The sequence below is a fragment of the Agelaius tricolor genome, unplaced genomic scaffold (genome assembly GCF_023055355.1).
Source record: "Agelaius tricolor isolate 1412-34295 unplaced genomic scaffold, bAgeTri1.0.p SCAF_8, whole genome shotgun sequence".
NCBI lineage: Eukaryota > Metazoa > Chordata > Aves > Passeriformes > Icteridae > Agelaius > Agelaius tricolor.
In genome coordinates this window covers 38,733,118-38,749,151 of record NW_027269268.1, presented here as the reverse complement: position 1 = coordinate 38,749,151, position 16,034 = coordinate 38,733,118, and the positions used below count along the sequence as shown (strand labels likewise).

Sequence of the window (16,034 nt, the reverse complement as noted above, 5' to 3'; positions counted from 1 at the left end):
AACAACCACTAGTTATATATAAAAAGTCCTATGTTTTATGCCTCTCTGATGATACCATTCCCAAGCATTGCCTTGCACCATACCAACTGTGCCTTTGGCTCCCCTTCCCTCCAGCCTTCCCAGAGAACCCTGCCAAAGCTCACAGCAGAAATCAAAGAGAGAGAAAGCATGCAGCAATGTCTTTCCTCCTTCATCCAACAGCAGTTCTCTCCAGCCAAGTGACAGAGCAGTAACAGAGAGTAGGTTAGGTATTATTCAAGGTACTAGCAGTACCTTGAGTAGTGACAAGAGTGACACTGTGTCTGTCTGCTACACCAATTGTGCTTTCACTGTTCTGCTCAAGGAAACCAAGAAATTGAAGCTGAAAGAAATCTAAAAAAATAACTAAAAAAAAAAAAAAAAAAAAAAAAAAAAAAAAAAAAAAAATCAAATCACTTGATAGTATTCCCATCATGACCAGAATGCTGGTCCCTAATCCTGTTAATTGCAATACAAATCTGTCACTGGCAATACTGTTGGCCTGAATTTATCTGAAACTGTCACAGCTTTATGCCTGTTCATGTCTGATGTGTTTGCCAGCTCACAGTTGATATATCAAAGAATCCCTCTTAAATTTCAGTTTTCCTTCCTGCACAGAATCGTGTCAATCCCTTTTATTTATTATTCTGCATCTGCAATCCAAAGAAGCAGAGGACTAGAAGAAACACAAGAAGCTGGTTTTTCCTAAAGAAACACTAATTTTACTGTTTGATAGAGAAGCCCAAGTCACTCTTTGGGAAGTGCAGAAGTACACACAGATGTGAAAATTGGATACTTTCATACTAGGGTTGTCAATGACCCAGGAACAGTAAAGCCATTTTCAAGACTGCTAAATTGAAATTATAAAGTACAATCAGGACAGGGTTACATTTACTAGAGACTTGGTAATACCTGGTGGAGTGCTGCATGTCACTTGAAGGCTTGCAAAGCTAAGCAGATTGAAGTCATCAATGCTCACTGCCCAAAACAACATCTCTGTGACATGGAGAAGCTGGCACTAGTCAATGAGAGGAGGTGAGTTTTATCTTTTACATGCAGATCCTTGGACAACCTGGCTTGCTCAAGTATGTGTCACCCACTGTAAAGCTCTCAAGCAGTGCCTGGGAAGCAAAAATTCACAGGCTTCCAGGCAGGGGTTGCAAAGTACATCTGCACCGGAACCAAGACATGTCTCAGTTCCTTCCTGTTCTCTACCTACATTAGACAAGTAGCTTAGAAGTGCTGCTGCTGCTGGAGAATGGAATTACCACACCTTCAGTCACTCCACATGCAACCAAAATGAATAGTTCAAAGAGCAAAACAATAAATTAGGTGCCATTAGTTTACAGAGACACCATTTTATGCTCTTGCTCACTTGTACTTTCACCTCTTTTCAATGACCATCTCAATGTATTTCCCTTTTGTGCACCATCATCTACAGACACGGGTAAGACAGACAGGTAACAGTCAGGCTCCTCACATTCCAGGCATCTCCATTTCTTTTGTAGGAACTTGTTTCCATCAATATATCTGCATAATACCTCGTCTTCCTCCCCAGTTCAACTGTCATCTAAATGACCAAATCAGGCCTGTTGCTATTGGGTTCACTACTTATTTTCCATTACGGTCTCTATTCTAGAATAAAATTATCTATACTATTTCAAATGGTCAAAATGTGTGCTGTGTAACATCCTACTGGGCATTTGCTTTCTTGTTACTGACACAGAAAACTTCCAACACTTCAGAAACCTTAATTTCAGAGAGAAAAACACTTTTCTCATAACATACACATAAATGTACACATAAAGGCTGAATACAAAACACTGTAACATCTAAAAATAACACAGCATAACAAGCACCAATAATGTGGGACCATTTTTGTTAATTCCCTGGAAACCACCTTCCAATCACTCAGAGCATGGAAATCAGAAATGGCATTTCTAACGTGCTCCACAGACAGTGTATCACAGACACCCCGTTGTTCTTGCACAATGTCATTGTAATAGTTTGTATTTTTGTTCTTGAGCAGAATCTTGCTCTTGAAAGGTACTGAAACAAGCATGCTTCCTGGAGCACCCACAGCCATGCCTTGACAAAGCTGAGCAGAATGCACTCTCCTTGCCACGGTGGCCTCAACAGCACATTGACCATCATTTATCCTTTCCTTGCACTTGTTTTACTCAAGATAATATCATGACAATAGTTCCTTCTCCTCATTTAAAGCACTCAGGTACCCCTCCTTGTTGAGTTGTCCACGTAAAAAATATCTTGCAAAAATTCTTATTACTGGTTTTATACATAGGGCTCTTCTATATTTCTCTATTCAACATTGCAAAGATAACTCAGTTCTTCCTACTAAAATAACATTTCTCCTCTGTACAGAAGCTATCTCACAACTCTACATCATCTGAAGATTAGTGACAAAGTCACTAATAAAAATATCAGAAAAGACTGATTCTGTAGCAAGCCTCAATGACTCAAATTCTGTTGTAAAACATAGTAAAATACAATGCTCATTTTGTGTTAGGAAAACATTCCACAGTCATTTCAGTTATGGTATATACCCCTAGTAAAAGGGTAATGTGATAATGACAATCTGACCAACAAAATTATAAATGTATGCAAACACTTGCTACCTCCCAAAATTATTTCACTTTATCTTTTTTAAAACAACAGCACAAAACAAGAAACTGCCTTTTAGTTTGGAAGATGCTATGACTATGCTTGCATGGCAAGGTTTGCATGACATAGGGGCCACAGGGGTGGACTCTGTGAGAAGCTGCCAGAAACTTCCCCTGTGTCTGGCAAACATGCACCTGCAGCCCGTGGAGGTCCCCATGCCAGAGTGTGGAGCAGCCTGGTTTTGAAGGACTGCACTCCATGGAAGGACCTACACTGCAGCAGCTCATGAAAACTGCAGAGCCTGGGAAGGACTCACATTGGAAAAGTTCATGGAGGACTGTCTGCCCCAGGAGGGTTCTCACACTAGAGCAAGACAAGACTGAGAAGATTCTTTCCCCTGAGGAAGAAGGAGTGGCAGAGATAACTTGCAATGAATTGACTGTAACTACCATTTCCCATCCCCCTGAACCACTCTAGGGCAGGAGATAAATTCAGGAGTAAAATTAAGCACAGGAAGAAGGCTTCAGGGAAGATATTTTAAAATTTAGTTTTTGTTTTCTCATTACCCTACTCTGCTTTGACTAGTAATAAATTAAACTAATTTTCCCCAAGTTAAGTCTGTTTTGCCCATGATGGTAATTGGTGAGGGATCTCTCCTTGTCCTCATCTTGACCCATGAGCTTTTTGTTGTATTTTCTCTACCCTTCTCAGTTTAGGAGAGGAGTGATAGAGCATCTCTGGTGGGCACCTGGTGTTCAGCCAGGGTCAACCCATCACAGGCACAAAAACAAGAAATATAACATGAAAATCAAATAGGAGCCAAATGAAAATGCAAGCCAAGAAAGGAAGGGATTATCCAAAAGTAAGGATTCTTTTATGAGGGCAAGTCAGGAAACCACTCAATTGTCCTGAGCCAACAGGACTGCCGTGCTGGTCCAGACGGGGCTCCACAGGAAACACCGAGTGCACATTTTTCACATTCTCACTCTAGAATAAGAAAGGTTCTGATTTTCTGGAGGTATTTCAGTAAGGCTTTTGGGAGACATTTAAAATCATATATCTCAGGAATGCAAAATGGGAGCCTGGAAACTACTATAACATCCAGTCTATTCCACTGTGCAGTGCCAGGCTTAATAGAGCTGAGAAAGATTGCCTGTCTATAAAACAACAAATTCTGCTTGGGTAAATGCTGCTTCACCTTTTCTTTGAAACAATCTGTTCATCTGATAGGTCCAATCAATTGGTACAACCAATTCCACACACACCAGAAACTCTGATTGTAACCACCACCAAATCAGCAGTTGTAAGTACTTTGCTCTGATAAATCCTCCTTCAAGAGGAAACTTTCTTGCTATAGATCCTGTCAGGAGAATTCAGCCTCTGAACCTTTACTGGCAGAAACAGTATGGATGAATTTCAAAATTTTGGGTGATTTGAGTGCACAATTCCTGTCTGTGCATAATCAAAGTTCTCAAGAGCTCTGAGAATACATATATTGTCCTAATTGTAAGACATCTTCATTGGCTAAAGCTCTGTGGCTAGCTGGGATACATTAATGTGCACTAATGTATACCTATTCTATTTTTAACAGCCAACATCAGCAACAGTGAAAACTAAATTCCAGCCTTCATGGAACTTCAAACATTTATCACCAAAACTTTGATCATGCCAGAGGCAGATAGGTGAGTGTAGTAAAGCCAAGGAATTGACCAAATATGGGAAAATGTGGAGTAAAGTCTTTCTCAGAAGAGACTCATAATCACTCCTCCTTTCTACCCAAATGAATATTTCCTTAGTGAATACAACTAAAAAAAAAAAAGAGAACCAAAACAAAAAACTTCCTCAGTAAAACAGGTTTAGAAATCTCCCATCCTATGCATAAGCATACTTCACTGAGGAGGAAGGAGGCTGTAGGATAGGCCAGGAGGTTCAAATTCAGTCAGACAAATTTTGCCACATAGCATGCAATATGCAAAAATATTTTTTAAGTATTGACTGCTTTAAAAGGCACTGAGATTTTGCTTTAGTTTTAAGTATCACATAGTATTTCCCATGCATTTTATCCTTAAAAGAACTAAATTAGGGAAAGAATCATTAAATACAAATTCTTCCTATGTGTAATGTCCTGATGCAAGATGCCCTTTTGCTAGTACTAGAACAGAAAGTCCATTTAGCATGAAGGTAGGACATCTATACCAACCTCCTTACAAATATAAGTAAAATGTGGTAATTAATGCTGTATCCACATGCAATTAACCATGAATAATACAATGAAAGAAGCTTTCAGCATAGCTCAGGATAAATCTATGCAATTTATTGCTTAATACTGTGGCAGATTTGTGGTTTGTAAGTTTGATGGTCAATGTCTATGACAGAATGTATAGAACAAACAAAAAAAAACCTTCAACAAATCTATTGCCAAAAATCAACTCACACAATATTTGCTTTTCCATTTATGCTGAACTTTGATGGATACTGCTGTTTACTACAGCACTAAAATGATGCACAAATATGAGCTGATCTAAATTCTTCAATATTTAACATGGTTTGTACACCATAAACAGCTGCTCACATAATGTGGAAATTCTGAAACTATTTCTAAGTCTATGTAAGCCTCAACTTGAGCCAAAAAAAAAATAAAGTACCGGATTGTTTTTTATGTATTACCAGTTTTTGACAAGTGAGGCAATTTTGCACTTCAATGAAGTCAAGATTGCAAATTTAGCATGAAGTGAAGTAGCGTGCAGCAGCTGAGCTGAGGTTCAAGGGAAGGGGATCATCAGCACAGCAATATGCAGTACTGAACTGACAAACTTAGTCATCTTGTTACAGAACAAAGAGAGCTGGTAACAACCACACTGCATATTTCCTATGATAAGGCCAACCTAGAATCCATAAAACAAACAGGAACATAATTTAAAAGTCACAAGTCGTGTCCTGGGGAGAATGCAGCAATAATAAAAGTGGTTACCAGGACACCAGGGAAGTTAGTCCTTAGGACTGTATTTAAAAACAAAAGCAGTGAGAACAGTGCAAGCTGTGAGAAACTCTTGTATTGGTGCAGCATTGTACAATCAGCTGTTTCATGCAACTCAAGAGCATCTTTCTGTATCTTTAGTGCTCTACATAGCAACTTTAAATCAGTCTCTGTAATTTTAAATTTCTTCACAGTTTTTATGATGGGCACATCCTTTTGAGATGTGAATCCAAAATAAGCAGCTCTTACTGCCTGAGCTAACAGAGTATCAGTAGTACTCAGCATGGAAAATCCCCTTCTTAGGCTCTCTGATCACCAGGAAGCACAGCCATCATCAACTCTTGAAAAACAGGTGCACATTAAAACTAGAGCCATGTATTGGCAATATAATTCAGATGCATTCTTCTAATCTTCCTCAGGACTCCTTGGAAAACAGCTCAGCAGATGTGGGGTTGGATAAACAGACACTTCTGAAGACCTGTGTCAGGCTCACCCTGTGACAGAGCTACACAACATCACTGTGCAAGATCCCAGGGCTGCTTTTGCACTGTTTGTTTACTCAGGTGGAGAGCTCACTGCTGCAGGTCAATACATTTTCTAGTTCACAACAGATCTTTGCCACAGGATATCACTAAAATGGTATCTCTTTCTGGGACTGAGGAAGTACAATACTTAAAGGAGTAAATTCTCTTTTCCCAAGGATAAATACACAGCAGACTTTACAAGTCACACCACCACCATCTGGTACCAGTTCTAGTGGGAGAGAGAGCTAACACTTCGACATCCAGCAAGCAGCTGTCAAAGCTGGAGAGAAATGCCCTGGGTAGGATCACAGCCTAAATTACACACCTTTGCAGAAGGAGCCACCCAACTGTATCCAGTGCTTCCAGCTCTGAACTCTTTCCTGAGGCAAGACAGCTAAGACACACCATAAAAAGACTGTCCTCCTCTGCTGTAACCCAGCAACCAGGAAGGGAGCATGGGTTTGGTGATCGGAGACCACTTCTCAAATCTGCCCTGTCACAGGGATATCAACACAGCCTTCTCACATCTCAAGCGTTTCCCCACCAGGCCATTGGATATTCTAGCACAAGTGATCATCCTTCCTTTCTAGAGATGTTGCTTTCTCCACACTTCAATCTTGCCCTCCCATTGCAGTGCATGCACAGACAAGCCAGCTCCAGAATCAATTCCTTTCCTTCTCCATGGCCCCACACAAATTATTTAACATAATGAGAGCAGCTTCAATAGAACTTAATATGCCAAGGACTACCTAGCAGTCTGGCTACTAATCTGAGTATTGAAAAAGCTACTAATCTCCAGTACTGAAAAGGCAGGACTCAAGTCTGCTCAGACTCCCACATGGGATTGGTGGGAGGCTGTATCTAAGAGGCATACTGGCCACTGGGTTGAAACGGGGTAGGTATCCACCTAAGATGCATGGCAAACACTTAACAAGCAACAAGTCAGTTTTTTACATGCCTCCCAGTAATTATGCCTTTCAGGTGCCTAATCACCATTTTGCATACTTCATCTCCCTAAGTAAAAAACAAAACCCAAACACAAAATCAACCAGTCAAAAAAAAATTCCTGAAAATGGAAGCACAATCAAAGCATTTTTAAAATGGCAAAGAATTTTAATTGTTTATTAGAATAATCAGGTATGTATCAATGAAGTGTTAGTAGAATGGAATCAAAACTTAACAGCCAATAAACACCTTTATGCTTTTCTGTTAATTTTCCAAGGATACAATTAGTGTCTTTCATGACAGCACAACTAAAACTTCAATGAGACACAGGTAAATGAATATACAGAAATGTCAGTAATGTATTATATGAGAGCATGGCCTTCCCAAACTAGGAGAACTCAATTAATCCAAGCAAAAATTCATTCAAAAATTGGAAGGCTGAGAGCAACCAAAGTCTGACATCGCTTACTGTTTAGCTGCAACAACAAAATTGTTTGTATGATAATTTAGTATTATTTTACTATTAAAATCTACAACAGTGTTTTTTATCCTTAACAATCCTTCCTGAGAAAACAGTCTGTTCTTCTGAGAGGACATTGTATAGCCTGCCAAATTCACACTATTTGACATTTATCAGGGAAGCAGCATGTTGTCATCAGTGTAAATAATGCTGCTTGTCCCAAATCCCACTGAGTCACCATATTGACCTGCTGCGAGCAAAAGCAAAACTTGGAGGAGAAATCTACCCTGGTTTACTACTATGTTGCAGAGCTAGTCAATCAGAATTTTACTGGAATAATACTAGAGACTTTGGGTTGCCTCATAGAGCCCTGGATTATAGCCAAGTAAAAGCTTCCCTGCCACAAAATACAATTAATTCTAGTCCCTAGATCTAGCAGTGCAGAGAGCAGTGAAAATTATTTAAAAAGGAAAAACAAAGGGGAGATATGTTATAAGAGCCAGTTCAATATCCACTCTGTTCATTTTGCAATCTGAATCATGTGATGGGAAGAGAAAAGAAGAAAGAAGAGCACTCCATTCTATGTTCTACCACCAGACAGGCATAAAAGTGCACAAAACATAACTTACAAAAACCATGGCAAATTTATGCCAAATAAATCCATCCACCTGTGTGCTGCCTAAAAGCCTTACACATGCAAACATGTATGCACTGGTGCACACAATTCTTAAAGATTTTATTCATCTTGTGACAAAATGAAAGAACTGAAAGCATAACTGTGGTGGGGAACAAACCTATTAGCCTAAGTCATGTCCTAATGAATACTGGTGGTGATTTGTGTGACATCTCTGAAAGGAAGAAGAATGGCTGATTAGGAACCAAGGACCTTAGTTATTTTCTCTATCTTTCAAATTTCATTGACCTTAAAGCTATATTAAGTTTGCTTTAGTAATTTGCTGAAAGTGCTTTGAACACTCATTGTCTTGTAGATTTTCCCAAGCTTCTCAATGCTTATTTCTTCTGATTCCAATTTTCCCAGTGTAAAAAATAAAGTCAGCCAGAAATCTTACACGCAGCTGGAAAATTGAAATGTGATTTGGTGTCATTGGACACACCAGTATTGAAAACTTTGTGGAGGGGAAACAAAACTAATATTTAAATATAAATACATGAAAAAGTTTAAGCAAAAAATATGAAGAGTCTTGTGTTCAGAGATATCATCTCATACTAACCATCACAGGGAAAACTATAAACTCCCCAATAATTTTCAGTGTAAGGGTTGATGCTGAACAATCTGAAAATTTTACCCCTGTCACCATGAAGAATTGCCCTTGACTTGATGTTTCTGAAATCCTACAACATATTTTTTGACTATGTAACATTTCCCTCTACCAAAAAAGAATTTTAAAAGGGAGGAAATTGACATTATATCAATAGAAGACCTATCTGAATGCTTGCAACTGGTACTGTCAGGAAAATAACTTATTGTTAAACAGAAACATACATTGTATATTCTAATGAAAAAACATAATGAATATGGTTTTTTGAAACAAGACAGTCTTTTTGTTTTTCCAGTAAATCATCACAATGGCAGAGAAAGATAAGCCCATTTTTGGAATTTAAAACAACAGGATATACTATTTTTTAAAATAACTGCATTATGCTTTGGTTTCCAAAAAGAAGCCTTATCCTAATACTATTTCAATAAAGTCTTCCACAACTTAGAGTAAGCACTGTTAAGTATTTTAGCATCAGATGAGTAACAGCCAAGTATTATTATTACTCTGTATTTCCTTGTCTACTTTGTGACAGTTCATTCTAATACTTACAGGAAATTGAAGAGTGATCAATTATAGCATTTCCTAATAAGGCTTGGAGAAGACAGCACTCCAGCAGGATTGTTTGTTATCTACCAGGTGCTGCAACTAAACTCCTGCTTCTTTTTGTGCATATTGACAAAAAAAAAGTCACAACAAACCCAACCTGCCCCAAAAAAAACATTTCCACTACAATAAGAAAAAACTTCTTTGTCCACCTTTACATCCCAAAAATTTTGGTCAAGCACCCTGCCATTTTCTGTCTTCACTATAACTGAATTCTGGAATTCAGCAGAGTTTACAATCAAGTTGGGTCAGAATCTAGGCACAAATCCTATACTACATTGCCTACTTCCATTAATTACTCTGCTCACTTTGCAGTAGAGAAACGTCTCTACTTACACTATAAATTCATTCCACAACCCAAGCATATTGAAAGTAGAGTAATATCAGGTTGTTGAAGAAAGATAAAAATTTTTAATATAGCACTTTAATTTGTGCTATTTAAAAAGAAATATTATGTGAAATATTAAATAAAATTTTTATATTTTATGTCTCTCATTTATGCCCAAGTCATATTGTTTGAGCCAATTTTTAGCTTTATACATTATGAATAGTGCCAGTTGATCCGTACAACTGGCTAAGTCTAGTGAACCAAGTAAAAAAATAAAAACAAACAAAAAAAATCCAAATGAACAAAAAAATCCAGAGGAAGAACCAAAAAATCAAAAAAAGAACTAAACAAACCAAACAAAAAACCCAAACAAACCAAACCAAAAAAACATACAACCAAAAACAATAGCAAAAAAGCCCCAAATTAACACACAACACCCCCCCCCAAAAAAAACCCACCAAAAAAACCACCCAAAAACTGCACCAAAAAAACAAAGCAGCAAAACAACAGAAGGCAAATAAAATCAAGGAAGCATAAAAAGCCCCATAAAACATTGTACCTGACCATCACAGCTAACAAAATATTTCATTAACCATTTTAGATCTACCTTCAGGTATCCAAAAATTGGAACTTCCCACTAAGTCACTGCAACCTTCTCCCAGGTGATTAATCTCTCCTATCTTTCAAGCAGCATTCAGTACAAAATGTGCCAGTTGTTTATGACCTGCACCCACTCTTACCCTATTTAAACCTGATTCTAGCATATCTTGACTGTAAATCATCAACAATAAAAATGTTGAGTAATGAAATTAGAGCAGCAGAAAACTGTTGACATGTCAAAGAAATTGTTCAATGGCACAGCAGCTTCCATTTGTATGGTCCTGTACTTATATTTAGATGAACTCTATGCATTTCTCGAGCCTGACTTCCTTCATTAGGATCTGAGATTTAAATGCCACTGCCCTAAAAAACCCAAACTGTAACACTCTAGGCAGTGGAGAAGTAGTGTAGCAGAAAAGAATGGTCATTATATTTAAAAACTGAAATGCAGGACTGTTTAAGTCACACAAAGGAGATAGGCTGTGCATCCACATACGGAGTCCAGTAACCAGACCTGTGGCCCAAGTGTTGCCATCAAGACCAAGCTGCTCTTCAAATACTTCAATTCATATATGAGGCAGGAGGGTTTAGCTCCACTTCACTATTGCTGGGACAAAGGAAGCTATTATCCCACTACTCCAAAGAAGGAGCAAAGTAAGTAAGTGGTACTACTCTAGCTCTGGTACGTTTTTGGTACCTCTCCAGTACATCTGTGTATTCAAATAGAAGTTTTGGTCCAGAGGCTAAAATTTTCAGTTTCACTTAAAGTGAAACTTTACCCACAATAGTGGATCTGCTGACATCTCACCATTAAAGAGTTTCAGGGATTAACAACAACAACAAAAAATGGCACACTAAAACAAGAAGTATCCTACCTATAGCTTCAAGATTGTATGCAGCCCATCAGAACAATTTATCAAGCCCAATCTTTGTTTTGTAAGTCAGGAGTTTGGGGAACAGAGCTGGCCATCAGCCAGATTAATTGCTCTAGATGTCTGATCACCAAGGGCTGACAGAGGATTTCCACTTTTCGCCCACCCCACCACGTAAGTTGAGCTGTGTCCATAAATGACTAAAAGATAAGTATTTCATACCAGAGAAAATATATCTGAATCACACAAAAGCAGCATGCAGGTTTGTCCACGTGACAACATTTCTCATGAACTTGCAGGGTGAATTTCAGTCACAAAGCACCCAAGCAAGGAGAGGAGTGTGTGCCTACATGGTAGTGAACAGCTGGACCCCCGAGTTCCCCCATTAGAAGCTACAGGACTTGCTAAGGACAAGATGACATTTAACTGTCTTCAGAAAAAAACAAGAAAAATCGATAGTTACAACCTACTTGTGGCTGAGTTTGAAGAAATAATTCCATTCAAAAGGGTTTTTTTTGAGTCTGACCTGATTTTCCCTGAGTTTCACACTCTTTTAACAAACACCTGAGGTTGAAGCTCATGTTACCACTGTTTAGGAGTCTATTTTTTGAAGACTACTTTTCAATAGCATTCTTCATCTCCAAAACTGGGTAGGTCTTTAAAAATAAACTTCATAGGAATACAGTGAAAAGGAAATAGTACAGAAGCATAAAAATAGACTCAGGAATCCAATAACAAACTATAAATCATTCATTTCCATCACATGTTGACTTGCAGCAATATTTCTGCTTATACTAACAAAAGCAGTTCAGAACATTTAGGGATAGATTCATTCCTTCTAAACAGAAAGCATTTTAACTTGCTCCCAAAACAAAGAAATCACAGCTAACCAAGGTTTGAGTTACCTCTCTTGGGTTGAGCACATATTTAAGTGCTATCCTGCTGTGCCTGACAGAAAGTCTGTCCAAGTCCCTCATGAACTCCAGGCAGACCTCAAAAAAGCTTGGGTCTTACTCCTGAGATGTCTTCTGCAGAACTGCACTCCTCATTGAAACACATTAAGTTTTTATCAAGAAGTTAAAGACAAGAAGAAAGAGTTGAAATAGGATAGGCAGGGGAAGGAGTATTAAAAAATACTGAAGATTACCATGTATAAAGTCAAATCAAGTGATAAAGAAACACAAACTGCATCTGCAGCTATTGCAGGCTTGCTCCTCCTACCCTCAGCCCAGTAAATTAGCTTGATGCCAGGATTTTTTTCTTGGAATTAACACAATTCAGACTACTTAGCTAGCCTCTGAACTGCATTTAGTGCTTACTTTAATCAATGTATTAATCAGAAACACCCATCATGTGGCTCCAAAAAAGTAAATATAATTACATAAGAGAATAACTTAGAAAAACGGATAGCCCACATTTTCTACAGTAAAGATTTATTGGTTCTAGTGAAGAAATATATAACATGAAGTGGTATATCCAAATCATTTGATCATAATGATAAATGATAGGAGTTGCCTTTGACCCAAGACAACTATAAAAGTTGTTTTGACCAAAAAGAGAAAAATAACCCACCATCGAAAAATTCTAATTAGCATGAGTAATATATGAACTTATTCAATACAGAAAACCTACTTTAATTCTCTGGTCAGAAATTGGTCAAAGATTTACCTGTCAAAAAAGGACTTCTAATAATGTGCAATTTATCTTTACCAAAGTTTACTATTAATATGCCTAATTTCTAATATCATCAGATAGAAAAATCTTCATATTCTATAGCTAATCCAGTTTATCCCAACTTGCTCCCTCATAGAATCCTTCAAGGACAATCCCACCATGTTACTTTAGGGAAAAAAAAAAAAGATCAAATGAGTGAAACCATCCAGTTAATAATATAGAATCAACAGCTCATAAAACAAAACCCTTATTTCAAACTATAATGTCACCATGTTTGTTTTCCTTAACAGCCTCAACTGCTCCATAATTTTTCAGGGAACCTACACAGATGGCATCCCAGTTGCAAAAAAAGTGGGCAGAGACACCTGTATGCCATTTCAAGGTAGGTTAAAGTATAGGGCTAATAGGCTCAAGGCAGGGATCTCCCCTCCCAGTTAGCAGAAGATCCAAAGCCCTTTGCAAATGGTGAGATATTCAACAGAAAGAACTGTAAGGATTAGGTATTCAGGCATCTTCTTTCCTAATAAGCATACACTTCCTTTCCAGGCTAAGTGAAAATTTTTAATTTTGGGAGACTGGAAAATTTAGTATTATAGGCAAAGTCTATTTGAAAAAAACTTCAGGTTTAATATGCAACTTTTCCTCGAGCTCTGGCAATTGTACTGTAGCCAACAGAATTTCTACCACAACAGTGCCAGCACAGCACAGATTTTTTTAAATACTACTAATACTAAATACTATCATTTATCTAGTGAGAAAAAATGTGCAGATTTACATTAAGAAACACTGCTTACAAATTACATGCTACAGTCCGGCTGTTGTCCTGGATTCTTTGCACCACAAACTCACCACCAATCTCAGTACCAAGGAAACTGAGATTTCATTATCAGCACTGACTAGACAGTATTTGTGCAGAACAAAAAGTCAGATTCATTGTAAGGAATAAAGAAATAATTCAATAATAATAATAGTATAATGATTAAAGATAAAATAATATAATACATAATAATAAGGAATATTTAAAAATTATAGATTAGTCCTTATAAGCAAAATATAGCAAGGAGTTTTTTACATGTCAGGTTGGAAATCAGGGTGTAACATCCATGTAAGGTTCTAGAGAATTAGATTCTTTCTTCTGTTCTGCACAGTGGGAGACCAGAAGTAATCCTCCAGTCATAGAAAGGATTGCACAGTAGTTAAGCCTTTACTAACAGTAGCTGTGGGCTCACCTTGCACACCTGTCTTGGAAGACAAAGTCTCAAACCTTAGTACAGGCAGAATTAAGGAGAAACCCTTGAAAAAAAATAACAGTTCAAGGTACAATCATTAAAATACACTATCACTCACTTACATACTCATAACATTAATGTGTAACCCCTTGAGTAGATTGCTCCCTTGAGTGCTTTCAAAATCTCCCAGTCTGTGAGAATGCTCCCACATTTATCCCAGCAGTATTAATTAAGCAGTGGAATAGAACTCTTCACATCTCATTTTATCTATCTTTCAAGTTGAAAAAAGATGTGTGTTCTGTTGCTGCTGGCTTTTTTTTTTTAAATAATAGCAATAGTAATAATAAGAAGAACAATAGGGAAAAAAAAGAGAGAAAGAGGAATTTCTCCAAAATGTGTATAAATGGCTAAGCATTACACACTACTAATTTAAAGCAATTCCGTCCATGAATCAAAAGAGTTCTTTGAAGCCTCCATGAGAATAAGTTTTATTAAGCTACCTGAGTAAATAACTGTTTTCCTATTGTTTAAAATAAAATCTAATAAATAAACCTAGGATTAAACTGTTCTTAAGTAATTTATTTTCCTAGATATCCAAATAAAACCTACCACCAAAAGCAGTATTTACTTTCACTCCTCAGGAGCAGCCAAGATACTCTACTAAACCTCATGCTGCACAGTCAAGAAGCTTAGCATAAGCTCATAGCACTAATGCCTCTGTGTACAAGGTGAACTTCGTGCTACTATAAACATATTTCTTGGTTCCTGTCTCTTACCAGCAGGAGTGACAAATAACAAACTCTTCAGGAGCATATCTATCCTTCTAAGCAGAAATGGGAGCTAACAACACAGCCAGGAGATTGAAAACAGTATCTACTGTAGGAGAGCAAAGAAGAGGAAGAAAAATGGAAGTGGGTGGACAGCAGCTGCGCAGCGATAGAAAATGGAAGGGGTGGGAAGGCAAAAATGAGAAGATGAATAGGGAAGGAGACAAACGAAATGTGAAAAGAGACAGAAGACAAAATTAACAAGAGTTAGTCTAAAACAGCACTTCTTAAATCCTGGCTCAGCCAAAGGAAATTACAAAGTCAGGCTGACAGGAAGAGTAAGTAAATCACAATGCTGCTGTCAGCGTCTCACTTCTTGAGTGGCGTTGCCAAGAGCCAGCCATGGCTGGGAAGTACTGGCCCCTGCGTGGCTGGGACAGGTGCTGCAGTGGCTTTGTTAGCTACATGTCTCATGAACAGCTGCTTCAGACAGTAAGCACCATTTATTGGGAAGGGGAGAAGAGAGGAAAGGGTAATCACAAGTGAGCCCAACTGGAAATGAGATTGAGCCCTTATTAGCCAGTCCACACACTAATCAACTAAGTCACAATTAATCCAAAGCATTAGGAAAGCAGACAAGCATTTTGTTAAAGAGAGCCACAAGAACTTATCAGGAATTGAGGTGAACTACTGTGCAAAGATACACAAATTACATTAAAATTATATCTGTGGTAGACAGAAAGTTTCCATCCAACGTTCTTCAAAAATTCCTGAAATTGTAACAGATAAAGAGAGAAAACTCTTGGTAGGCAACACATGCAATGCAAGATCTGTGATGTTTAGAGAAGTGCTCCAAGGTACAGCTGCAATGCTTCAGCATATTTTAATTCATTAAAGACACTAGCCACATAGGATAACGTGATGCCCTTATAATCTGCAATATCTTGGCCTGTATAATCAGTCCACACAGAATCAACGTGGAAAAGGAAAAGGAAACCAAGTTTCCTCAAGATTCCCATCCTAACTGACCTTCACCAAAACACAAACATAGAAGAGACTGCACATATGGATGGACATAATTGCCACCTCACCCCTGAGTTTATTCAATAACGCAAATAAGAATTAAATCATGTTT

At 37.9% G+C, this 16,034-nt stretch overlaps 1 protein-coding gene across 2 annotated transcripts in view; it reads right to left on the bottom strand.

Annotated features, from left to right (window-relative positions):
- GABRA4 (gamma-aminobutyric acid type A receptor subunit alpha4) overlaps positions 1-16,034 on the bottom strand; it is a 48,019-nt gene that overhangs the window by 13,038 nt on the left and 18,947 nt on the right. The gene's annotated exons all lie outside the window — the stretch shown is intronic.